Source organism: Castor canadensis, chromosome 4 (genome assembly GCF_047511655.1).
Source record: "Castor canadensis chromosome 4, mCasCan1.hap1v2, whole genome shotgun sequence".
Lineage (NCBI taxonomy): Eukaryota > Metazoa > Chordata > Mammalia > Rodentia > Castoridae > Castor > Castor canadensis.
The window spans coordinates 6096853-6122990 of NC_133389.1; the positions used below are offsets into that span (position 1 = coordinate 6096853).

At 34.5% G+C, this 26138-nt stretch overlaps 1 protein-coding gene across 5 annotated transcripts in view; it reads left to right on the plus strand.

The window, feature by feature from the left end:
- The window catches only part of Neto1 (neuropilin and tolloid like 1), a 134418-nt gene extending 109215 nt beyond the window's left edge, over positions 1-25203 (plus strand). For 2 of the 5 annotated variants that reach the window (XM_074069644.1, XM_074069648.1), the window contains exon 11: positions 157-25203. The gene's annotated coding sequence lies outside the window, so the exon portion shown is untranslated. The remainder of the gene's footprint in view (positions 1-156) is intronic. The other 3 variants (XM_074069645.1, XM_074069646.1, XM_074069647.1) reach the window with 3 other exon arrangements.
- Positions 25204-26138: the final 935 nt, after the last annotated feature.

Consider the following 26138-nt stretch of genomic DNA (forward strand, 5'->3'; position numbering starts at 1 on the left):
ATTTGAATGCTTGATAATGTAAAAGGTTTCACACTGCCAGTTGTCTACATGTTCATCTATTTTGTCTCCAGATATCATCACAATGACCTTACTTTCACACTTGATAGTCTCTATTTATATTGTCCTAATTTAGTTCCAATTAAATTTCCTTGACAGCTAATCTCTTCAGAACTCTTCAAGCCTATTGAAATTCCTGAATTGGGTGGATGCATTTCACTGCTCTATATTACCTTGAAAAATTGTTGCATTTGTGTGCATTTTGCATTGGGAGAAAATGTTTTAACTGTGTTTTATTTTCAGAGAAGAACTATTTATACAAACATGGGGAACTGTGAAAAGAAAATTCTGTAGTGAATTGTGAAAAGTGGACATATTTCTAAATTCATTCCACTGCCTTTATCCAAACTTAAGAGTTACAGACATTTGTTACTCCTTCGGCAAGACATCCCCGCTGCACAATGATATGTTCATTTCGTCATTTGGTTGCTGGTCACCAAGTGTTCCTTAGTTTTTAAATACATTCTGAGATTTACTGGAAACTTGAAGAAGAAATTAGTTCCTGATTAAGACTATCCCAACTTTATTTTTATTGTCAGTTTCACTTTTGTTTTTATGTTGTTCGTGTCCTTGTTACATAATTGTACATTGTGTGATTTGTGAAAAACACAGTTTTGGATGAACCTTGTGTTACATGTGCGTTGTTCTCATTATATAGACTGCTTGAGAATAGTGCATTCCTGGGTGATTTTGAACTTGCTACAGTGAAAAGTGAAAGTGTGGACCATGGAAACACCAGCTAGAGGTTTTATGGACTGTACATGACTATTGCTTGATAATGATTAAATGAAGAAAAATTAATGAGTAAAGTTCCTAGATTGCAATAAGAAAACTCTCACTTTGGGTCTTTCTTATATACCCGTATTTCTTTTTTGTTTTATGTCAAAGAAAGATATGAATTTCAGAAATACTTTTTTTTCTTGTTGTTGTTTGAAATCAGGTATTTTACCATTCATAGCCTACAATAGAAATGTTTTTGATTAAACACTTAGCAATATGACTGAATCGACAGTTTGAGAAAATACCCTGCATGTCGGTACTGGATATTTGAGTTGGGAAAATATCCTCTTTGTTAGACACATTGTAAAAAGCATGCATTCTCAAATCCTGTTGTTACTCTTTCATTGCTTTGTGTCATATGCTTGCTACTTGTAACTTTTATATAAATATATATAAAGTGTATAATAATTTCCTAATTTGAGTTAAGAGAAATGCTTTCTTCTATAAGGGTGACAAAAAAAAAAACCTGACTTACATAAGTACACATTTTCTAGCATTTCAGCCACCTTTGAGAGGATGTCCTTTAATATTCAGCTCGACTTTCACAAATATTGGATTGTTAAAATTTTATGAATATGTTTTCCTTTTAGAATAACAAAGTCTTTTTTAAGTGCTTCAAAATCATAGGCTCTTTTATGACCTAACCTACACCTTTATGAGTTTTCTTGGACACAGGCACACAAGTGATGCCTGGAAGTTTAGTGATTATGTGTTTCATGCAAACAGGGTAAAAATCCTACAAAATATATAATTGCTGTTGAAATTGTCCTCACTCTATTAAGTTTGACTTAAAAAGGGGATAGTTTATCAAATATTGAATGTGTATTCTTAGAAAATGAATTTTAAGAACCAGAATTATTATCAATCTGTTTACCAGCACTTCTAAAATGATGGAATTCTGCAGGTTAAAGGAATTCTGACCTTCAAGTTGCAAAGAAATCTGGTCTACTACAATTCAGACCTTGTGTCACAAGCAGGGTTTAGAAGCTAAATGGATAACTGATTGCATATATCTCTGTTAGGAAGTCAGTTTCATATATGTTTAAACAAACAAGTAAACAAATTAATTCTGTAATACGAAAATCAAAGAATTATAATAATTCTGAATAGCTTATAGTGAAAAAAATCAACTTATAAAAATAATTACTTCCATGAATTAATTTGATAAACTGATGAATAGAAAAAAGTATTGAACGTGATAAAACTTATTTTTCATTATTAAGGTACATATTTTTATGTACATTACTTATGATAAAATGTACCTTTTATTTGGATTAAATGATTTATTATCATGCATTTTATGCCTTTTAATTCAATGTTGATGTACCAAAGATTATTGTTTAAATGATTAGCCATGGTCCTGTATTTTATCTCTTTCGGAATCTTCATAGGATCCCTTTCCCTTCAAATGAATAATCCCCAAAGTACGCAATACATGTCAAGCCTTTTTATTTATCATAGAAATGAAGACAGGAAGATAAATGAGATGAATAATTTTTCACTCACTTGTCCTGCAGCTATCCACAGGACATTTGTGTCCAGTTCTTTCCAGACACAAATGCTACTGGTCTGCTGACTTCTGCTCAAAACATATTTGTACCAGAAATCCACTAAGGCATACTTAATTTTATTATTTTTATTTTTATTTAATTTGGGATTTGAGCTCAGAGCCTCGCACTTACTAGGCTGGCACTCTACCACTTCAACTACACCACCAGCACGTTTTTGCTTTAGGTTATTTTCCAGACAGGGTCTGGCATTTTTATCTAGGGTTGGCATCAGACAGGAATCCTCATACCTCTGGTCTCCTGCCACTTAGCTGGGACCATAGATCCATGCCATCTGGCTCAGCTAATCGAATGGAATGGGGTCTCATCAACTTTTTGCCCATGCTAACCTGGAAGTATGATCTTTCTGATTGTTCCCCAGTATCTGGGAGTGTAAACCATGGCACCTAGTTTAATACTTCAATTTTTTAACATCAAGCTAAAATAAGAATGGGAAAACTATTTCAAATGAAGAATAAACCTTCCTGAGGATGAAACCGAAATTATTTGGCAACCTATAGGCTCCAACTCATCAGAAAGGATGATGTTGATAAAGCAAGGCAAAGTCCTGGAGGCATCCCATTGTCCCCAGCAGCAAATGTCTGTGCTAGATCTTGGCATGCAGGGCTCCAATAAAGCAGGGGGGTGTTCTTCGGAGACCCCTGGATGGGTTTTTTTTGAAAAACAGTATTGAAATCTTTCAAGATATTAAAAAATCTTATTTTATGGTTACATCAGAGCTTATCACTTGAATATCAACCTTTGTTCCACCTTCAATAGTGACTGACACCTGTAAGTGAAGGAAGGGATGTTTTAAGATTTTTTAAGTCTAATTATTTTAATCAATAATTATATTTTGTTCATAAATTTAATTCAAATATGCTAATACAAGTTCTTTATTAATTCAGTAAGTTGTTTTCAAATAATGTATCAATTTAACCCACTGTTATTTGATAAAGCCATTTATTATATTTTCAGTGTTTGTGTTCACTTTTCAAAATCTTAGTGGCATATGAGAATTACATGCAATACTTATGAAGCCCTAAATCGACCTGTGTGTCCCCAGTGCAGTGTAGTTGCTCAATTCAGGGTTGATGTGTTGAGTTGGAAATTTGAATTTTTTGTACCTGTTTTTTTATACATGTGCCACTTTTATGCATCACTTTGCAAACTAGACATGATGCTTGATTTTTCATAATTAACTTTGATTTACTTAGATAATTAAAATGTGGCTATAAATGTAATTAGAGATCAATGCCATTAGACCTTTAAAGAAGAACCACTCCCATTGTGGAGACTCTGGCTTTGCTGTTTCACGTTATTTTTTCCTGCTAAAACTATCTCAATGAGATGAAATGACTCCAAAAGCTGCAGGTCTTGGTGTTTAAGAAGTTAGGCCCTTGACATTACATGACTATTCACTCCAGCTACTCCTGTAGTTTTCCTTAGGAAGCCAGGTTTTCCTCACATTTTATAGTTTTTTTTAATCCCTAGCTAGGTTTTCCTTGGCCTCAGAATATCATCGTGAACTGAAAAATATGGCCCTGGTTTCCATGAACTTTATTAAAGTATTGGCAATAAGGCATTAATGTTCTTAGTAGGCAAGTAATAGCATCTTATCTTCCGTGAATTTTACACATTTTGGTGATATAAATGAATAATATCAAGTTCCAATTCTAGAGGGAAGTTTGGTGAAATCTTTGACATTCTCTAAATCTTAAATGAATAGGACTTGAAGTGAGTTTTGGGTTTGTCTAATGCAACAAGGGCTTAGTTTCTGCACTCACCTTCTTCATTTATATCTTCCACAAGATGGTATGAAGAACACAGCCAATAAATCATTAAACAGACAAAAGAATAAAATAAATGGGACTTGAGTTAATCACTAATCTCTTATTCATTTAAGTAAATTTCCCATGTCACTTTTAAAGATTGGGTGGATAAAGTAGAAAAATAAATATATTAAAATAATCAGTGATGTGTTGTTATCAGTAATCCAGTTCAATAAATTCAAGGCACTTTGTTAATTTAGAATTAATTAGATCATTCAAATAAATCAAGCACAGCAATAATAATTACAAATATAGGTGAGTTTTTTGTAGCTTCAGATTCTGTAGTTCCTTGTGTTTTGTTAAAGAGGTAAATTCTCTTTTACCATTCCATTAATGCCTCACAGGTAGGAATAAACTCACATTGCTTCAGACTTTTGTCATTTACTTGAGTGGTTTCCAGAATTTCCTAATGCCTGAACCAGTTTGCTCATATATTTAAGTTATTCCTGTGTCCACAGTAATTGTGCATTCAGCACGTTCCTTGTCTACACTTCTACCATCTCTCCCACCCCTTGAGGCATGCTAGTTTTCAGTGGTTCATTCTTTGAGAAATTGTTTTAGGCCCTCTCTTAATAGCCAGATACTGAAACAAAATTGCAGAGATCAGAAAGCATAATGTGTGCATTATTCAAAATAAAATATTCTTTTTATATCACAGTATAAAATTTGTACTCTTTATTCAATTCCCCATGTGTTAAATATGATATCAATATGGCCACTGATTGTCTCTATAAAAAACTCTACCTTAGTGTTTTGGGGATGAAAACAGACAAGATAGTAGAGAGGGAGATGTAATGATGGACATTGATAAAAGTATGGTACTTAGAGCAGCTGCAGAAGGAAAATTATGACCCTTTTTCCCCACCACCATCACCATGTTTCCCATCTGGAAAAATTGATCATAATTGCCTGGGTCCCTACTCCACCATCTGTGTGATGTGAAGCATATTCAACTGTCAGGAGAATACATCACAAGTCATGTTTACCATCAAGAAGGGGACAACGTCTTAGGGGCATATGGAGTCTACCTTCTGGTCCTTCTTGAAGGAGACCAATGTGAACTTCTAGTACTCCAAAAATAACAAGGGCCAGTGTTGTCTCCAAGGTCACTCATTCGAATTGAGTGCAGTGTAGGAGGAGACAGGGGGAGTCATGATAAATATAGTTGGAATAGTAGGCAGGAGTTCACATCATAATTTCTGAGTACATTGACTGCCAGTCCAAACGAGCTACTTTTTTGTTCAAGGGAGACCACTTTTATGTCTCTTGAGAAAGTGTGACTTTAGAATCTTCTGAAGACAGTATGCTTGCTAAATTGACTGTAATAGAGTAGAGGAAATTAAAGCAATAAAATAAGACATGAAAATGTAAATGATGGGTTATAAGAGAAGCAGTAATATATTATCTCGCTTTCCTATTTATTTTATTTTATGGTAGACTAACAAACATGGAGTGTCACATGACAAGTGTCACTCTGTTGTACATGCAATCTTTTCCTTGGTCATCTTAGCAATTCTGTGAATACTACTAATAATATTTTTTTACTGTTGTTATCCATTGAACAGATGAGAAAAATGACAAGAGTATTTTTAACTTTTCTAAGATTGCAAACTAAGAATGATGAATACAGCTTTGAAACGAAGCTGACTAACCACCCAGGCAACCAGCCTTCTCCAGCAATGTACAATGCTACCCTGTGCAAATTGAACCTAATACATCTCACTGAGGGCAGTTGGTGTTCATCCATGTTAAAGCCAGAGTTTTGTGTTTCCTCATCTGTATAATACGTGTTATTGCACTTTCTTTCCACCTTACAGTGTGTGCAGACCAAATGATCATGAACTGGAAGATATTTTTATACCCAATGATGCATTGTAAAAATAAATCATTTTTCCTAAATTATGTGTAGATTTCATTTTATAATCAACATGCAACAAATGTATCTTCTATAAAGAGTAGCAATGAAAAATAACGTCTCTTGTGCAAAGTGAGAAACACATGACTTCTGGACCTCACTGATTAGGTTTACTTTTCTACATTGTCTTATTTATGTGTTGTTCATCATTAATGAAAAGCATGGGGTGGCAGATCTCCTAGGTAACCCTTAAATGCCCCAGTTATCCAGTATACAGTGAAGAAAGAAACACTTGAAAAGAAATCCTGTTTCTCAATCACAGATAATTTACAAACAGATAGATAACTGTGAAGAAAAATTCAGTCTCACAACCATAATTGTCATAAGAAAATGTGGGATACTACAGTGAAAATAACTTTTCAACAGTTCAAATAATTTTAGTTGCACTTTTTACTATATATGTATTCTTTACAAAGTTGTCTGATGCCTCTGAGTTTCACCTTTATCCGTAAAAGATGGAAAGCTCCAGCTCATGAAAAAAGTGTCATAAGATCAAGAAATGACATGCATAAACCAGCAACATGAGGTCAGTGAGGCCACACGGGGGCTGTGGTGTTTATTTCTGTGTTTTACCAGTTTCTAGTCCAAAGAGGAAAATACATCTCGTACATGTCATGCAAGTATGTAACTCTGACTAGGTATTCCTGACAAAAACGTCCTGTTCTCCCTCTGTGATTCTAATGAGTTGAGACAATGCAGGGAAAGTCCTCACCTTTCAAAGAAATGAAGCAGTTGGCAGCAGTTTCTGAGGGATTATTCAGATGGGGCCAAACAAGAAATATAATGATGACTTAGGTGGGAAGGGACAAGGTCGCCACACAGTATAAATGATAATAATGATACTCAAAGTCACACTAACACAGGTATGCTGCTGATAATATGTAGCTGAGAATGGCTGACTTGTATAATATAAACATTTAAAACAGGCATCAGGACTGAACAATCTGAGTATCCTGAAAGATAGGCACTAAATGTGTTGAATGTAATTGGTAATCAATGTATCAATGAGCAAATGTGTCAAGTGGAGAACTTATATCTAAATACCTAACTTTTCTTGTCACAGAGGCTCTTTCCTGACACCTGGGTTAAGCTTAGTGCTTGATATATGAATTTACACTTTATCTAAATATTTATTTTTCCATACCTAGCCATCTGGTTGGTACTGTGTACATCCGTAATTTTGTTGGATAAAAGAGAATGCTATGGAAAAAAAGAAGATTGAATAAGTTTATTACTCAAACTTTAGCTCAAAGTAAGTAATAGTAAAGTAATGATAAAGAGATGGAAACATTTGTTATCCTGATTTGCCCAATATATATATATATATATATATAATTATTGCATATTAATCATCTTTTGATTTAAGGAGATGGAAATGCTATCTACTATGATTTGATCATTGCATACTCTGTAGGTGTACTGAGTTATACTGCAGTCCATAAATATGTACAATTAAGATAATAACTCATTTAAAAACTTAAAAATGCATTAGCAAGTACTGCTTTCTATACAAAATCATACCAAAATACAAAAGTTGGTAAGCTTTAAAGCACAATTTAGATCAACATTTACATTGAATTCTTTCATCAGTACTGGGGTTTGAACTCAGTACCTCATGCTTGCTGGGCAGACACTCTACCACTTGAGCCACTCTGCTAGCCCTACTTTGAATTTTTGAACTGTGTATCAGCTAGGTATATTTAGAATCCCTGGGGCATTCTAGTTTTTCTGCTCCACTCCCCATATATGCTAACATTATGAATAGAAGAGTCTTCAAAGACAACTTTTCAAATTAGATCATGATTGCTAAGCTGTATACTTTGAGGACATTTTTTCATACAATATATTTGTATAATTATCTGAAAGGATAGTCTTTATGTATTAAAAAAACTAGTAGTTATTGGTGATATTAAAATACTTCTTAAAAAGTTAGTGTACTTGGGAGAAAATGCTTTATCTGTTTATTCTTTTGCTGTACGTAAGCATTTTCTCCCATCTATTTTCTCCTTTCTCACGACTAGGAGAGTAACACATGTATAGTTGGTTTTTTCTATGTTATTTCCGTGTCCCTTTTTGTCAGTTGATCTCTCCAGCTTGTGTAGTGGTTTCTACCTATCAAAAGCTCTCTGTTGACATCTCTAATGTGTTTTCTACTTTACAGAACAGAGGATTATGATGGATTTTAATCAGATGATTTTCTTCCTGACAGCATTTAAAAATTCTCCCATGAGATACTTATGTTTAATTTACTTCAACTTTGCTTAATTGATGCTTCCTCTAGATAGAAGTATTTGACCATATTACTTCTGGAATATTAGTTGTATACCTTGAGATTTCAAATTTTATGTTGCTACAATACAAGTGTTTATAATGAGCAGACAGTTCCTTTCCATGGGTTGATCGTCAATTCTTGTGGGCATTTTTCAGGGTTAAATCTTTTATATTGAAATGACATTGACATGAGGGAGGGTCATCGTCCTAGTTGATATTCCATATCTAGTCCACTTTGATTCCCTCTTAATTCATGTTTGTGGACCACAAGTGAATTCTTGTGTGTCTCTAAATTTACTTCATTCTTCACAAATAAAGTACCTTTCAAGATTATTGTACAATAGCAGCCTACTGATCTCTTCAAAGACAGCTTAGAGACTCTGCCCAGAAATTTCAAAGCATTTTCTGGGAGGGTTAATAACTTAAATTCTAACTAATCAGTCACAGAGCTTGGAAAGTTAAAAATATATAACCTCAATTTTTCACAGGGAATGGCTTTAAATCTAATCTCAAGATGATAAGAATTTTAATCTATTTACAGTCAAACACCATCAATTTTTTTATCTTAAGCAAACAGAGAGACAACCAGATGTGCCCAATAAAATTGAGTGATTTTGACTCAGTCTGGGGTCTGTGATTCCCTACAGTCTGTGATTATACCAGGAGAAAGATTCATTTTTCTAGTTTAATCAGATGAAAGCATAGCTCATGATTAAACTCATTTTATACAAAACTATTCTTGACATTTCTCAAATTTGGATTCTTACAGAGCACCATCACATATGTATTTCTACTTTCTTAGTAAATATAGCAAATTGTGCTAATTCAGAAGGTACAAAAAGAGAAACAATATTGATCTCAAAATAAAGAACTAGAAAAAGCAATGCTACATTGAAGCATTTGCCACCCATTATCAGATGTTTGCATGAGGCACAGTTCCAAGTACGTTACAAGTATTTATCTACTGTCATATAATTGTCATGACAACATTATCAATACTTATAATCAGCTGTATTTCACAAATGAGAATGTGAAGTCCACAGAAGTGAAATGGCCCTCCCAAGATCATGTGCCTAGTACATTGTAAGTCTGTATTTGAAACGTGGAAGTCTGAATAGAGCAGGAGAGGTCTTGACTATGACCGTATTGCTTAATACCAGTTCTCCACTCATCACTTTGAATGGATGAGAAACCAAGTGATAGTCACTGACTGAAATCTGCTTCATGACTACAGAAAGGCCAGAGAAAAGAGGAGAGACAAGAGGCCAAAGAAGGAGCACAGTCATTTATCTTTGAAGACATGCTATTAGGAATTCTGGACAGACCCCTCATCTACAGAATGCTTTTAGCATGATATACCTGGTCTGTCTAGGTTACTTTTAGAAAATGCATTTGTAATTCATAGATTTATAGTACAAGACCTGCTGAAAAGAAATGCCAGAGTCAGATGGTGACTCTGAGTGGAATTAGTAATATTTTATACTGAAATACCTCTTCTTGAGTAAGTGATACTTTACAGGCTTCAGTAAAAGAGTTCCTCTACTAAACTGATGTCAGGGTGGCACTAATGCAGCAATAAAGGACGTAGAGAGTGATGTTTGCAATACTGTACTCCACATGCATCACTCACATGTCATAATCACCCATGTGCTTTGAATCACTGGTCACTTTTTGCCCCATGGTTTGATTTGAGTCTTATCCTTATTTTTTATGAAGGAGTTTCCTACGGTTAACTTTTTTGCAATTCTAAAAGGATCTATATGAAGCTGTATGTTCTTTGTGTTTCTCTTGATTGTTATTTTAGGCATTGTTAATTTGTTCAAAAACATATCACAAAAAACAGCAACTCATTCAATAAATACTTATTGCTTGTACACCATGTGCATAGAACTATTTTAGTCAGAACACAGAAAAGAATTTGCTTTTTTGAGTTATGTAATCCAGTTGAAGGAATGTAATACAGAACAAAGAGCAATAGAATGTCACATAACAGATGTCATTTTGTGATCATGCCTTGATTTGAAAAAAGACAAAATAAGGAATAGGGAGTGTTTAAATATGGGATCAGAAGAGACAGTGATGACACCTCTGATTGTGTGGAGTTTGAACAAAATACTAATGAAAGGACATGGTGAGAAATGTGAGTGTCTAAGGAAAGAGATTTCCCAACAAAGGGAGAAAACCTCACACATCTAAGAAGAGGGAAAGAGGGTAGGAACAAATTGATAGAGTGATTGTGGTAGGAGAAAAAGGGAAAAGTTAATGGAGATTAAATAAGCTTTAAAAGTAGATTTTATTCTGCCTGAAATAAGAAGCCACGGGGGGGCTTTGGCAGAGCAGTGAAGGACATGACTAATTTACCTGGTCTTCTCTGTCTGCCTTGTTGAGAACAGTCTGTAAAGAGGTCACCATGAAGCCAGTGAGAAAAATCGAAAAGCTAAGGCAATGGTCCAGGTGAGCAATGATGTCAGAATGCAGCCAGGAGAACTAAATTCCTCGTGGACATTAAAGGCATTAATGCCGTACATAGGAATTGAGGGCTTACGCAAACCTGGAGGAGCACAGGTAGTGAAATTTTACCACAGGTCTTAGCTTTATGTTCCAAAACAGATCTGGTGCTTGAAAAATGACCAAATTTCAAAATTCTCTGTAAAACTACAAAATTGAGGCCATAAGACATAGTGAGAGGAGGGTCATTCTGAAGAACATGCCTACACATATGTGGCCCTTATATGTTCATGCATCAGGCTCAAGCATCTGTCTTTGTGTATTTTTTGGAGGACACTGTGCACTGTTAGAAATATTTTTAAGATATTGGAGTGTCATGAGAGATAGAAAACACAACTCAGAAGTCAATAGACAAGGTAAAATTTACTTCTGCAGAAGGGTGCACCACATACAAATAGCAAGCCCACTTGGGTTTAATCTCTAGTATAGTGCTGGCTCTTCCTTGGATTGGGCAGATTTTGGGTTCAGAGTTTATGCAGTTGGCTAATAAAAGAGGACATTGGGAGGGAACTTTGAAGACAAATTTAAAAGTTCAGGGAACTTTTCTTTAAAATCATAAAATCTGAAGAAGAAAGCTTTCTAAAATCCTATGATCTAATTTGCATCTACATCCTAACATACTTACCATGGTGTGACAAAGTGCAGGTGTAACATAAGACATTACACATAAATGTAGCAATTCTTGGATGGGCTCACTGGAAAGTAATTTTTGGTTATCAGTTCCAGAATCAGGGCATCTAGCAGAATTTTGTCCTGCTGAGGATAACAACCCTTTGTTTTTAGTAAAAACTTTTATCAGTTAAGCAGAGTCCATGAAGCTAGTGTATGGGAAGCAAGTTAGTGAGACCAACATTTTTAACAGTGGGGATTACTGATTAAATCCTTTGACAGAAAAGACCCAACCTAAGCTGATTTTCACAGCATTCCATCTCTTTCACTAGCCAAATCTTGCATGGTGCTCGTCACTGACAAACTCAATCATTAGTTCATGCGCTGAAAATCCTTTTAATAGGAACTATTTTATGTGTTCCAACATTGCCTTAAATGTAATCTTTCTTATATGTCATTCACCGTTCAATGGCTTAGCAGGACATGAAGACAAAACATGGTCTTACTCTGTCCTCTGGAATTAGAAGTCAACTACAAGGTAATTTAATTATTTTAATTAAATTAATTATTTTGTATCCCTCCTACTAGACAATCAGCACTTTGGTAGAACATCTATCTACTTTCAGTAGAAAGTAGAAATCCTTTTCATTAATGAATCCTCAGAATACAGCACTATTTCTGGAATATATTGGATGCATATTAAATGCTTTTGGTTGAATGAAGTAGTATCCCATAATAAGTGAAATTGTCATGGAGTAAATTAAACTCTAAAGTGCTGACAGTAGCAAGTAGAGAGGTGTGTATAAAAGTGGTCTGCACTGAGAACAGCAACCCACGCTGAATAGAACATGATGGCTTTGTGAAGAAAGTATTGAACAGAGCAGATAGGATGATAAAAACATACAAGTGGGAATTAAATACAGCTGTATATATGGCGCAGCCTAACTTAAGACAGCTGCAAAAATTTTTGAGTATATCAGTTAATAATTTCCATTAGTTTTGTTTAATCAGAAGAATCTTTCATCTATTTGTGGTGGACTTAAAGGGAAAAAAAGGTTAGAGACTTAGATTTTCCTCAAGGTTCAACAAGTATAATTGAATCAATATGCTTATAAGTTTTTCAGATGCTTTTATATTTTCTTGGTGCAATTCTTTGTAAATTGACAGCTCAATCTTCTTGTCAGTTTCTGAAACAATATATCTAAAGGCTTTTCAAGAAAATATTTTGGGAGTTTATTACAAAACAGCAATGCAATGAGGACAAAGCTCTTTATGAAAAAGACTTGCAGCTCCTGCTTTCCACGGAGCAATATCAATACCTGACCTCCCTGGGCAGGTTAGAATACAGAAGAGGCCGGAGACAGGGAGCATCTCTATTCCTGCAGAGGTAAACAACTGTCTCTGTTAGGAGGGATGAGTTTCTCAATAACAGGCTCCAGAGTTTTCTAATTTCTGACAGGCAGTAAGCATTTTTGGAGAACGTGACAAATTAGTACAAAATAAGGCTAATTTAACAGTGATGAAGATTCTCAGACAAACATTGTTTTCTTTAAATTATATCTAATAGGAAGATACTATTTCAGTTTCCATTTTACAGATAAGTTAATTGAGTATTAAATAGGTCAACTGATTTATCCAATTTGCAGTGTCAATAAATTGAGAACCCATACTCTAGGTTTCTTAATGATAAGCTCATTTTCTACCAAAATGTTGACTTCATGTGTTGAACATTTGTGACATGCTAATGCTGAATACATTATCTAATTCATGCCAAATAACCACAGAATAGGAATGGTAAAAGTAGCCTCATTTCCCAAGAGACACAATAATAGCAAAGAATGTATTTGAGTTAGTGTTCTCCAAAGAAACAGTCGATAGGATGGACATACTTGGATGAAGGGAGAGGACTTATTAAGGGAATTGGCTCATGAAATTTTAAAAGTCAGAAAGTCCCATGATAAGCAGTGTGTGAACTGGGGAACTGGGAAAGTTGATAACGTGGCTCAAAGGCTCAACGTAAGCCTTGAAGGCCTGGGGACTTGGGCCTGCCAGTGCAAGGCTCAGAGTCAAGGCTGGAGAGCCCCGTGCTTTGATGTGCTTAGACAACAGAAGACTACCCTAGTGTCCAGTGATAGAGAGGGAATTCACTTTCCTCTACTTTTTAGTTCTTCCCAGGCTCTCTGCCACATGGAGGGTGTCACACTCACATTGGATGAGGGATAGCTTCTTTATATACATGATATAGGTAATATATTATATGTATATATTAATAAGTTCACTTAATTCATTCAGTTGATTGGGAAAAAGGTAGGAAGCATAAGAGAATTATTTTTAATTAATATGACTGCTATTTATTTAGTGTTCATAAATTTGAGCCCACTGAGTTTATAAAATATTATGTTTTTGTAAGTGACTTGGCGCAAAAATATAAAAACATATGCAGACTTTAAAAGTCTTTTTTTTGCAATGCTGGGGATTGAACTCAGGTCCTTCACTTTGAGCCACTCTACCTGCCCAAATTTTTGTGATAGGGTTTTGTGAGATAAAGTCTCCCGAACTGTTTGCCTGGGCTGGCTTCAAACCATGATCCTCCTGATCTCTGCCTTCTGAGTAGCTAGGATTACAGGCATGAGCCACTGGCGCCTGGCTCAAAAGTCTGGTTTTTTTGATCATAGGAAATAAAGATAAGGTTTTCCCAGCAGCATTTTTTAAACAATATATGTGGAAATAAAGAGTTCCTTAGTGCTAGTTGTATAACCTAAACATATATACTGCTGGTACTGTCAGCAGTGCTATTATAAAAAATGCAAAGGAAATATCCTCTGAAAACAAAACCTTCTATTACATACTTGAGAAGTTATGAAGATAAAACTCAGTTCCACCTATCAATATCCAGTGAATAAGAATTAAGAGCCTTCTGTTTTGTGCTACTCTATGTCTTTGATAGATGAAAGAATCTTCATGCATAGTACTGCTGGGATTTTCTTTGTGAGTTGAATTACTATCAACATAAAAATAAATAAATTATTTGGCCTGTGCTGATCTGATAAAACAGTTATGTACTGTGTTACCCATCTGTGAATAAAATAGGTTATAAACAATTTTTATTAGACCTGTGTGAACAATGATTTCTGAATTTAAAATTTATCAAGTGTAATATTTTAGTAACAGGATGTAAAAGAGCTGGGTCTATGGCAAATGTTTACTGAACTTTTCTTGCAGTGTTATAGAGAATGTATCTGGGTATAATTCCTAATTAGAACTTACAGAGGCACCTGCTCCTTGTGTCTCCAATTAGAAATGCTGACTCCGTTCCCATCATCCACATGAGTGATAACAATTGCACAAATACTCAAGGGAAAATCTCTTGGGTATGGGTACCCACACATATGCATACCATGGAAATGTGAAGTTTTAATCTGTAAGCCTAGAGAATTGAACATTTGCTTCAGAGAAAAAAATGTTATTGTTTCCTTAGGAGACATCTGTCTTGGTTACTTATTCTGAAGTTTCTAATATGTCCAGTTTTCCTGTTTATCCTTGTTCACCTGTCATTTGGCTAAAACACTGTTGGTTATTGGTCTTCAGCCAACTCTTGGTCATTCAGATAAACAGGACTGGCATCCCTAATATCATTGTTGGATTACACTTTCTCTGTGTTTCTTAATCCACATTCTGATTAAAATAAACACTACTCCAACATACCCCAAATTGGCGTAGAAACAATTATTTCACTATACTGTAGACTCCCCATAGGAAAGGCATTACTCTATATAATGGTCTAATACAGACCCAGGTACACAACAAACGATCACTATATATTAGATGAGTGAATGTATCATTGAGGTAGATAAAATGTCATTTTTAATGCAAGAAAAATATGTTACATTTTAGGAATTATGGTCTTAGAGGGCTTTCTTTTTTAAATAGTTTTATTACATTTTTGAATGAGCATACATTAAGAACTCAAGGGGACCTCAAGGTGATTATTCCAAACAAGAATACAATGTACTTTGAACAAGTTCACTCTCTCCATTATATTCCCATTTTTTCCTCCCTCCATTTTCAAGTAGTTTTTGGTAAGTTTCATTATGTTTTCTTTGTGATGTGTGTGTGCGTGTGTGTGAAGTATCCTTTACTCTGGCCTGCCCCCATCCTGCAGATCCCACCTCCACAATCCCCCTTTCACATTCATGTCCAAGCATCACCACCATCATCATTTTAGTTCTAGGTTCCACAAATCAGCAAGAACAAATGATATTTGGCCACTGATCTTGGCTTATCTTGCTCACTATGATGAGCCCCAGTACCACAGTCTGGCTGTTGTGAAGGGAATACTCAGGTGTCTTCTTATGTATGCCCAAAAGTAGTACGGCAAGGTCATAAGGTAGACCTACTTTCAGTTTTTAAGGAAGCTCCGTACTGATTTCTGTAGTGTTTGTGCTCATTTATATTCTTACCAAGAGTGCATGAGGGCTCTTTTTTCCTGCATCCTTGCCAGAATTTATCTTACTTTCTCATGATAGCCAATTTGACAAGGGGAGACTGAATCTTAGTGTAGTTTTGATTTGTATTTCATTTGTGGCTATGGATGTTGAATATCTCTTCATATATTTAGTAGCCTTTTGTACATTTTCTCCTGAGAACTTTCTGTTCAATTCATTTGCCATTTATTAATGGGTTGATTTGTTATTTTTCTGATTAGTTTTTGAGCTCTATGAATATTCTGGATATTAATCCTTTGTGTGTTGACTAGTTGGAAGAGATTTTCTCACATTCTGTAGTTGTCTCTTGATTTTGGAAATTGTTGTTTTGATTTACAGAAACATTTTAATTTGATGTAGTCCCATTTGTCTATTCTTGCTCTTATTTCCTTGGCAGTTGGAGCCCTATTCCAAAAATAAGTTCTCAGTATTTTTCAGTTATAGTTTCAAAGTTTCAGGTTTGCATTAATATCTTTGATCCATTTGGTGTTGATTTTTGTACAGCATGAGAAAGAGGGATCTAGTTTCAGTCTTCTGCTTGTAGATAATGAGTTTTCTCAACACCACTTGTTGAAGAGGCTGTCTTTTCTCTAGTGTACATTTCTGGCTTTGTCAATTATCATTGACTATATCTATGTGATTTTATTTCTACATTCTTTATTCTAGTCTACTGGTATTCATGTCTGTTTTGTGCCAATACCATGCTATTTTTATTACTATAGTTCTATAGTATAATTTGAAGCCTAGTATTGTGATACTTCAAGTGTTGCTATTTTTGTTCAGTTTTGCTTTTGCTATTTGGGTTTTTATGCTTCATATAAATTTAAAATTGATTTTTCTATTTCAGTAAAGAATGATATTGGAATTTTGATGGGGATTACATTGAATCTGTGAATGGCTTTTAGTAATATAGCAATTTTCATGATGTTAATTCTTCTTGTCTATGAACATGAGTGGTCTTTCCATCTTCCAGTGTCTTCTTCACTTTCTTTCTTTAAGGTTTTGTAAGTGTATAGGTCTTTTGCTTCTTGAGTTAAGTTTATACTTAGGTATTTTTTTCAGAATATTGTGAGTAGAGTTGTTTTCCTAATTTCTTTCTCAGCCTATTCATTTTTGGTATGTAGAAAAGCTAAGGAATTTTGTAAGTTGATTCCATATCCTGCTACATTTTAAAAGTGTTTATTAGATCTAGGAGGGTTTTGGTGGTATCTTTAGGGTCTTTTAAATATAGAATAATATCAACTGCAAATAGGAATAATTTTTTATCTTCTTTCTCTATTTGAATCCTTTTTATTTCTTTCTCTTGCCATATTTCACTGACTCAGAATTCCATATATTGAATAAGAGCAGAAAGAATGGGCACTCTTGTCTCACTCCTGACTTTAGAGAAAATAGTTTCCATTTTTACCCATTTCCTATGATATTGGCTATATGTTTGCCAAATACAGCCTTTATTATGTTGTGGTACCTAGCATTTTAGGTTTTGTTCATGGAAAAATAGGAAAATGGTGTCAGTCATCAATCCACCATCTTGAAAAAACTAGATAAAATATTTTCAAAAATCATAATTTATGTTTAGTTCTTTTTTCCGTATCCAGGTGCGAGCAAGTATTTTAAATATTCTAGAATGTCATCAGTGACTACTAGCTTCATCCTTACAGTTTCAAGTACCAAGGGAGTTTCTTTTATAAGTCAGTTTGACAACTGTAAGATACAACCCAAGGACTCTATGGCTCATGTACATCTGCATTTATCCTCATTCGCCATGTCTGTCAAGACAGAGAGTCACCTCTATCCTGACTGCCTCCACAATTCTCATCCTGGAATCAGGTCTAAGAGAGGAACCTTACAAAAGATTCTCATCAGAGAAGTCACAGGAGAGTTGGAAGAAATGCAGGTGGTATTTATGCAGTATCTATTGGGTTTTAACTTAGGCCACATTTGCTCACTCTCCTCTGGCTAACCCCGCAGAGAGAGACAGAGAGAAAGAGAGAGAGAGAGAGAGAGAGAGAGAGAGAGAGAGAGCAAATAGCTGGAGACTGTAATGCAATCTGTCTTGCTTCTCTATAAAATATATTCAATAAAGTAGGTATGTTTCAAAATAGTACAATTTTAGAGTTGGTTTCAAGGATCAGAATTTATAATGGAAAATGCACAATTAAAATGATGGAAATTAAAAAGGTCTTTGGTATCTAAGGCACTGAAGTTGAAGTTTGCAGTTAAAATATTTGTGAATTTTATAGCTTTTATGCTTTTCTGCCTTCTCTGAGACTTAATGTCATTACAGGAAAACATAGGATACTGCAAATGTCGGTCTTATACATTATTGTAAAAAATAGATGATAATATGTTTTTAAAAATCAAAAAGAAAAGTTCTAAGAATGGCTGTTGGTTTAGAGTGAAAAACATTGCTTTCCTGTTGATGACATTCTCTCTCGCTGTTTCCCCTTCTCTAAAATAGCTTGTGTTGGAATAAACACTTAATTCATTATTTTGATGAGTAACTTCTGCCTTCTTAAATATGTTATCTCATACAACTCTAAGTAGAAAATAACTTATCACTAACCAACTTTGATGGCTAGTGAAGGTTCTGGGCTTCAGATTGCTTTCTGTATCTTCCCCCAGGCAGTCTACTTTCCCAGATTATAGTATTAGATGTAAATATAAAAAGTGATTTTGTTTCTCCATTTTAACTCCAGAGATCTGCTAAGTCATTCTTATTACTTGAGTGTTTTCCTGGGTCCTTCTTTATAACAAAAACATTGAAAGACTTACATAAGAACGTAGTTACCAACAGTAAGAAACTCAGCTTCTTCATTTTGTTCTCACAGTAAACCTCTGATTGCTCCCACACACATTTTTTCAAAACATGATAGAATAAAGAGGCTGCTCATACTATCTCTCAACCTGAAATGATTTGACAGATTGCTCTTGAAAAGAATCGACGCTGCATAAAATATAAAACTCACAGATTAACAAATATGAGTAATGTTGTGCACATAAATTTTCTTACCTTCACAAAAATTTGATGCTTGATTTTATTGCTTCTTAAGCTCTTACTAATAAAACAGCAGTATGTATTAGTTTAACTTTTGACTGGCAGCAAAAATAAAAAATACTTTGTGTTTATTATAGATAAGGTGTCATAGTAAATGATTATATATGTACATATGCGTGCATAATAAATTTTTGCAATAGAGTAATTAGATTATCATTTTTTGTGGTACTGGGGTTTGAACTCAGGGCTTTGCATCTCAATTTTATACATCAAAAAATATTTACACTTAATCCTTCAATCATGATTTCATATATTAAGTAATTATTTATGAAGTACTGACTGTGCCAGACAACTATATTGGGATCAAGGAATGCAGATATTCACATTAATTGTCCCATAAGAAATATAATAGACAATTACAATAGATTAAATTTTTATAGAAAGATAAATGTATTTATAATTATATTAAATACTATGAGCATTAACTGAGTATAGTGAAAGCAGCAAATTCTCCATAAGAAAATTAAGATGATATATTCATATATACCTGATGTTGATTGACATTTTTATTATTAAAAAAGTTTTTGGCAGTGTTAGGGATTGAACGCAGGACCTCATGCTTGCTAGGCAATTGCTTTATCACTTGCCTCTAAATAAGGGACATCTCTAGTCCTTTATTTTAGGTTGTTTATCTTGTGGAGTCTCACACATCTGTCCAGCTGGCTGACCTCAGACCACAATCCTACTGTCTCCACCTCCTCCAGAGTAGTCAGAATTACAAGTGTATGCCGTGATGTCTGACTCTTTACCTGATTGTTTTTTATACAATATCTCCTTTGAACCTCACCAACTCAACTGTCTTCTTGATCAAGGAATGAAAATTAGAGTCTTACCAAAGAAGTTGCATCAATGTGATCACATCACCAGAAGTAGCAGAACCAAGCTTCCTTGCAATTTTTCTGTCTACAAAGGCTAAGCCACTTTAAATCTAGGATTCAAAGGAAAAATATAAGATTGTTCCAGTGAGCAAGTTTCCTAAGGGTCTTCTAAGGAAGAGAGTGGCTTCTGGTATGTTTAAAAGTGAGCAGGAGTTCCACGTGCTCTGCCTGCCAGGTGAGGTAAGACCAGACAGTACATAGAGGCCAGGGTATCTTATTACCATCTTGATGATTCTGCATAGATGATCTTCTTATCAATTAACATATTCACTCTTTCAATTCAAATTTTTCTGAACACATGCTAAAGCTATAGGGGCAATGGTGAAAAACAAAAAGAAAATGTTCTGACTATGGGACTTTGATAATATTCTAGTCTTTAGTAAAAGATGGTTGAGTATTCACATTCAAAGTTCAGATTCCATTGCTGGGGTGTGCTATGTGTGAATCTAGTGTGAATGTGTCCCCACAAATTCAGTTTGGAACCTAAGACCGAAGTTGATGATACAAAGAGGTACGACTATTTGAAACGTGATATAGTAATAAAAGTCTACTCTTGTCAATGGATTTCCTCTCATATAAAAACAGTTGGAATGAGAGCTTTCAGGCCTGTCTTTGCTCTTTCCTCTCTTTATGTATGTAAGGATGCAGCCAGAAGGCCCTCACCAAGCACTGAGTGAAACTTCTCAGGCTCCTGAACCATGATAAATAGACATCTGTTCTACATGAATTATCCACTCTATGGTATTTTGTTTTAGCAACACACATAGACTAAGACAGGACATACCTAAGATTTAGTTCGAATGTCTTTCAGCTATGACAACAGGACAACAGAGATACATATAGGCAGAAGTAAGTCTCTTGAACTAGAGGAAGTTAAAAGAGACAGAAATTTTTTATTTCATAGGTGGCCTTGGAATCTGAAGATTTGGACAACTCTAGTTGGTTCAGGGCACAGAGTAGAAGAGTTGGTCAGGGAGCAGGACTCTTGGATGAAGACCATTAAGACAAGGTCACTGCTCTTCTTTGGCATCTCACTTGGGGTGCTTAGCTTTGTGATGGAACAGACACAGAAGGAAGTTGGGAAGAGGATGCAGCTTAAGTAATATGGGTTGGGTCTAGGACACATGGTGGAGTAGGCTCTGAGGACTAGAGCTAAATTATAGTAATAGGACTTTTCTTTCTCTCCGGAGCCAAAACCAGAAAGTATGTGTGAAAGAGTTTCCTCTGATCACAAGCATTATATAGATATATATACATATATGCATATATATAAACATCTACTGTAAAAGTGAGGTTCAACCTCAAATTGAAGGGAAATACTGTAATGATGAGCTATTTAATTATAATACAGAGATTCGTAGGGTTGTTCCATAAAAAATAGTATTTTATAAGCAGCAGTTCATGACTCAAAAGACAAGGTAGAGAACCATATGATTTAACAAAAATGAGTTAAAAAGTCCTTATTTTAAAAAATGAAGAGACCAATATCCTTAACCAAACTATTGGTTAAAAAATAAAAGTTATCAGGAAAGTTAACTAAAGATTATTTTAAATTATTTAAAGCCTGGCTTAATGAACAAGAACATGGCTCTCTGTGCTGGCAGTGAGGAGGAATCTTTGCAGTGAGTCTGAACCCAGGTATCCATTGTGTCTAATCCTGATTTTAATGTCTTCAAATGAGCAAAATGTCTTAAGTGCATAAAATGTGGGGAGCTGAAACTGTTGTCTCCACATCTGGCTAGTGTTGTGGATAGACTGAAGAACACAGTTATTACGTTTTAGTTAAAATATACTCCATCCCAAGGATTTAGTAAGATTCATCATTGCCTCTTTGAGATTTAAGGTATGTGACTGGAATGTGTGATATGAAATTTCAGGAAATATTAATGGAAAAAATTGAGACAAATGAATAAAGTCTCTTGTCTATAAGGAAGAAGCTACTATAATTACTCTTTCTAAACACTTTCTAAAGACAGGGCAAATAGGATGTGATAGTCCAAGTCAGACAATACTAAGAAAAATAGAGCTTGTAAATTACAAGTTAACATCAGTGAAATATCCATCCCATGAGGGCTGGTGAAAAGACGCAATAAGCAAGAAAATGAAGGATATAAGATGAAAGCAAGCAAAAGAAATTAGAAAATGAAGATACATAAATAACAGAAATAGATATAAAAGAACAAACAGCATTTAATAGCTAAAAATTTTGAGTATGGGTACATGTGAGTATGTTGGGTGTTGTTTAGGTTACATACTCTCTGAAGATTTAATGGATAAGCTGAAAATAAATATGAAAAATATCTCTAGAATTCAGCCTTGAAAACATAAGAGGAAATATAAAATGAACATCAGTGGTAAGGGAGAGAGGGAAAATGAAGAAAAAGAAGATGTCTGAGGTATGTAGCGTGTGTGTGTGTGTGTGTGTGTGTGTGTGTGTGTGTGTGCATAGCAGAATGAAACCCACCACAGACTATTTGGAAAGGGTGGGAGAGGGGACTAAGGGACTATAATAAAAGGAATAAACTTGTTCAACGTTTTATGTATGCATTCATAGAGTTACCATAACTGAAACACCTTTGCACTATTAATGTATGCTAATAAAAATAATAAAAAAAGACACAAAATGTATATGAGACTCCCATATATACACATATTAAGAAGTAAACTTAGAAAATTATCAAGCATGTGGAAACAGTGAGTACAGAGGATTGCATTGCCGAGTCATTTCTGGGAGTTTCGGAATGATTAGATTGAAGTAAGGTAAAGTTTTGAAAAGAATAAATGAAAATAAATATATATACCCAGATACACTTTCACAAAGGTTCAGATTACCAAAACTACATGGAAAACTTAAAAGGAGCCAGAGAGAAAATATGAATGATTTCCAAAAGATAAGCAAATAGACAATAGCAAATCTTTTCACCCAAAGTCTCTGGAGCCATGTATCCCATAGCAGTCAGTTATGAGCCATGTCTTCACTTAATTTCTATTAAATGGCATGTAGCCCTGTGAGTATTAAGTGAGTCAATAAACATAAGTCCTTGGAATGCTGCCTCGTGCGCTAAGAGTCAAACAAATCTTTGCTCACATCATTGTAGTTTTCTCTATGGTGGTGTTCATTTCATGATTACCACCTACACTTAAAGCCACAGAAAGCAAAATAGACATTCAAGTTGCTGAAGGAGTACAACTATCAGTCTAGAATTCTATACCTATACAAACAATCTTTCACAAAAAGGGGGGAGAGGAGTTGTTAAGATGTTTCCTGTAAAGGACTGGGAAATTTTGCCACTCCTGGCCTTTCTGGGAAGATTTGCTATGCTGTATTGACCTCAATAAGAAGAAAACTCTATTCAGAAGATAGAATTGGAATTCAAGAAGAAACATGAACAATGGCACTGGTAAATGTATGGTAAATATCCATGGTCTGCAGACCACTCATAGGTATGATGAATGACTTCCTTGAAGGACTCATGACTCCCAGGAATCAGAAAGAGCTGTTCTACTCTTGGTGATGGTGTTTTGCAGTGAAAAAATGCAGATTAGCACCAGCATTGGGAAAAGGCACACAGGATGAAATCCAAGGAAACATGGTGCTCACTTCCAATTGTGTTTCTCCCAGAGGTGTCACATGGGCCATGCTTAATTCTTTCAGCAGCCATGTGTGGTAACGTTTTCAAGGAAGTTCATCCAGGCCTGGAGTCCAGGGTTTTACTGGATGTTTGGCATGCAGTGTGTCATATAGCATTAGCTTTTCTGTCTCCAGACCATGTGCCCAATAACTTAGGCAAACAAAGGCAGATAATCTCCGTCAGTCACATGGTTGGTGTAAGCTATCTGGTCAGACAGTAGTAATGGACCCATAGCCTGCAGCAAGCAAAACACTCCTAGCAGGTTATTACAGGGCTCAGAGCTTGTTTTCAAGGAGTCATTCAAGGGCTCCAAGCTTGCTAAGTCAACCTCATACTGTACTCATGGATAGTTCTAAATACATATTATGGGTAAAACAAGTAAATGAACAAAAATCTGGTGCTTAGAAACAAAGTGCCATGCAAATTACATAGAGTTATCAGAGGAGATTAGATTAAGTGTTTAACAGGAAAGAGTGTTTAATAAGAAAGAGTAATGGGGGTGAATAGGATCAAAGTATGTTACATGGAATTGTCATGATGAAACCCTTACTATCTACAGTTTAATATGTGTCAATAAATTGTTTTTAACAATCCTATATTGAGTACATATGTATATGTATATATAAGAATATAAATAGAAACATATCTTTTATTCTCTACAAAAGGTAGACGTTTATAGTAAGACACAGCAGACCTTTATTAATATTAAGATTTTTATCATTGAAAGATATTTAAATTTCTCCGTAAGTGTGGAAAGCTCAGAATTCAAAGTGCACATAAAGGTAACAACAAAAACTTACATATTGATGACTATTGGGTAAGCAGAACTTGTATCCCCAGTGGATTCTCTCGTCAACTTTTATAATTCAGGTTGATTCTTTGAATGAAGCCACTCGCAGTCTATGTGATCAATTCTATTTAAATTAATTATATTTTGATAATACTGTCTAACTTTCTAATATCTTCAACCTTTTTTTTTCCAATTTTGTCTATTGTTTAACAAGAAATAAATTTTGAGTGTTCAAATTTTATATGTCTCTTTACTTTGGTTCTGTAACTTTTTATTTTGTATCTTTGATTAGATATTTAGTTATGTAAATGTGGAATTGTAGTAATTTTCTCGTGCATTGAACTTTTCATCATTATGCAATACAATTGCTTATTTCTACTAATGCGTCTTGCATGGAAATTCCCTTTACCATTTGTTATTATTGGTAATAACTTCTTTTTTTTAATTGAAATAAAATCTACAGAGCTTAGAATGTGCATATTTTAAGTATATAATTTTGTGAGTTTGAAAAAAGTAACTTCTGTACTTTGAATACTATAACATTTCTGTCATTCCAGAAATGTACTGTGCATTCATAATCATGTCAACTATCAATTAAGGTTTTCCTGTTTTGAAATTTCATAGAAATGAAATTACACTACATGTAACTTTTTTTTGAATCTGGCTTCTTTCACTTAATATCAAGTTTCAAAATTTGTCTTTGCTGTTTCATGTATCATGAGTTCATTTTTATTGCTGATCTAACAGTGTTCCATTGTACAAATATATAACAATTTGTCTATTCATTTTCTTGATGAGAGTTATGTACATTTGTTCAGATTTTGACTATTAAGACAAATAAAGCTGCCATAAAACTCATACTAAGTATTTTGTTTCTCTTGAGTAAATGCCTAGTTGTGGAACTCAAAATCTTAAGTTTGTCAGATGCTTAATACTTTATGAAGCTGCCAACCTGTACCCTGGCATTTCTATGCTTACACATGGAATCATTTTCCTTCTGCTTGAAAAAGTAGGCCCATTATTTATGTCACTTTCTCAGTTTTTATTTTCCAGAAATCATTTTATTTTACACTGCTTTCTGATTAATATTCCATGAAAGTGGTCATTTTCTTTCAGCTATATGAATTTATCACTTTTCTTTTGGTTTTTTACCATATAGACTAAAAAAGTTTCTATTAAGTCTTTCTCCTTTGAAAGAAGCATATCTTCTGCTACTTTTACAATTTGTTTTGCATTTGGTTTCCAGTACTTCCAATGGTGCCGTAGATACAGCTTTCTTCATATTTATCTTGCTGTGTCTTCAAAACATGTCTTGATTCTGTGGTTTGATTTCTTTGGTCATTTTTGTGATGACTTTGAACCTTATCTCTTTATCTCATTTTCTCTCCTCAGTATTTACTGCTTCCCCTTTTATCCTCCTTTCTTACTATTCAATCTTGAAGTTTTACCTTACTTATATCCTAACTTAGTATTTGTTTCTTTGTCATGGTCTAATATAGTAAAACCCATTCATTGAGACATTAATCTCAGTTATTAGAATTTTATTTTAGAAAGAATTACTCTGTTAATCAATTTATATTACCAAACATCACATGTATTACCAAACTTCACATGTATTATTGTCATTTCTTTTGCATAGTTCTTTATTTCTACCCTTTTGCTATGCCCTTCTTTCATTTCCCAACATACACACATAAAAGAAAAATCCTAGACTCCAAGAATCACTGTTAACTTCCTGAGAGTTATCACATCTGTTGGTACAAATATTTTATATGTA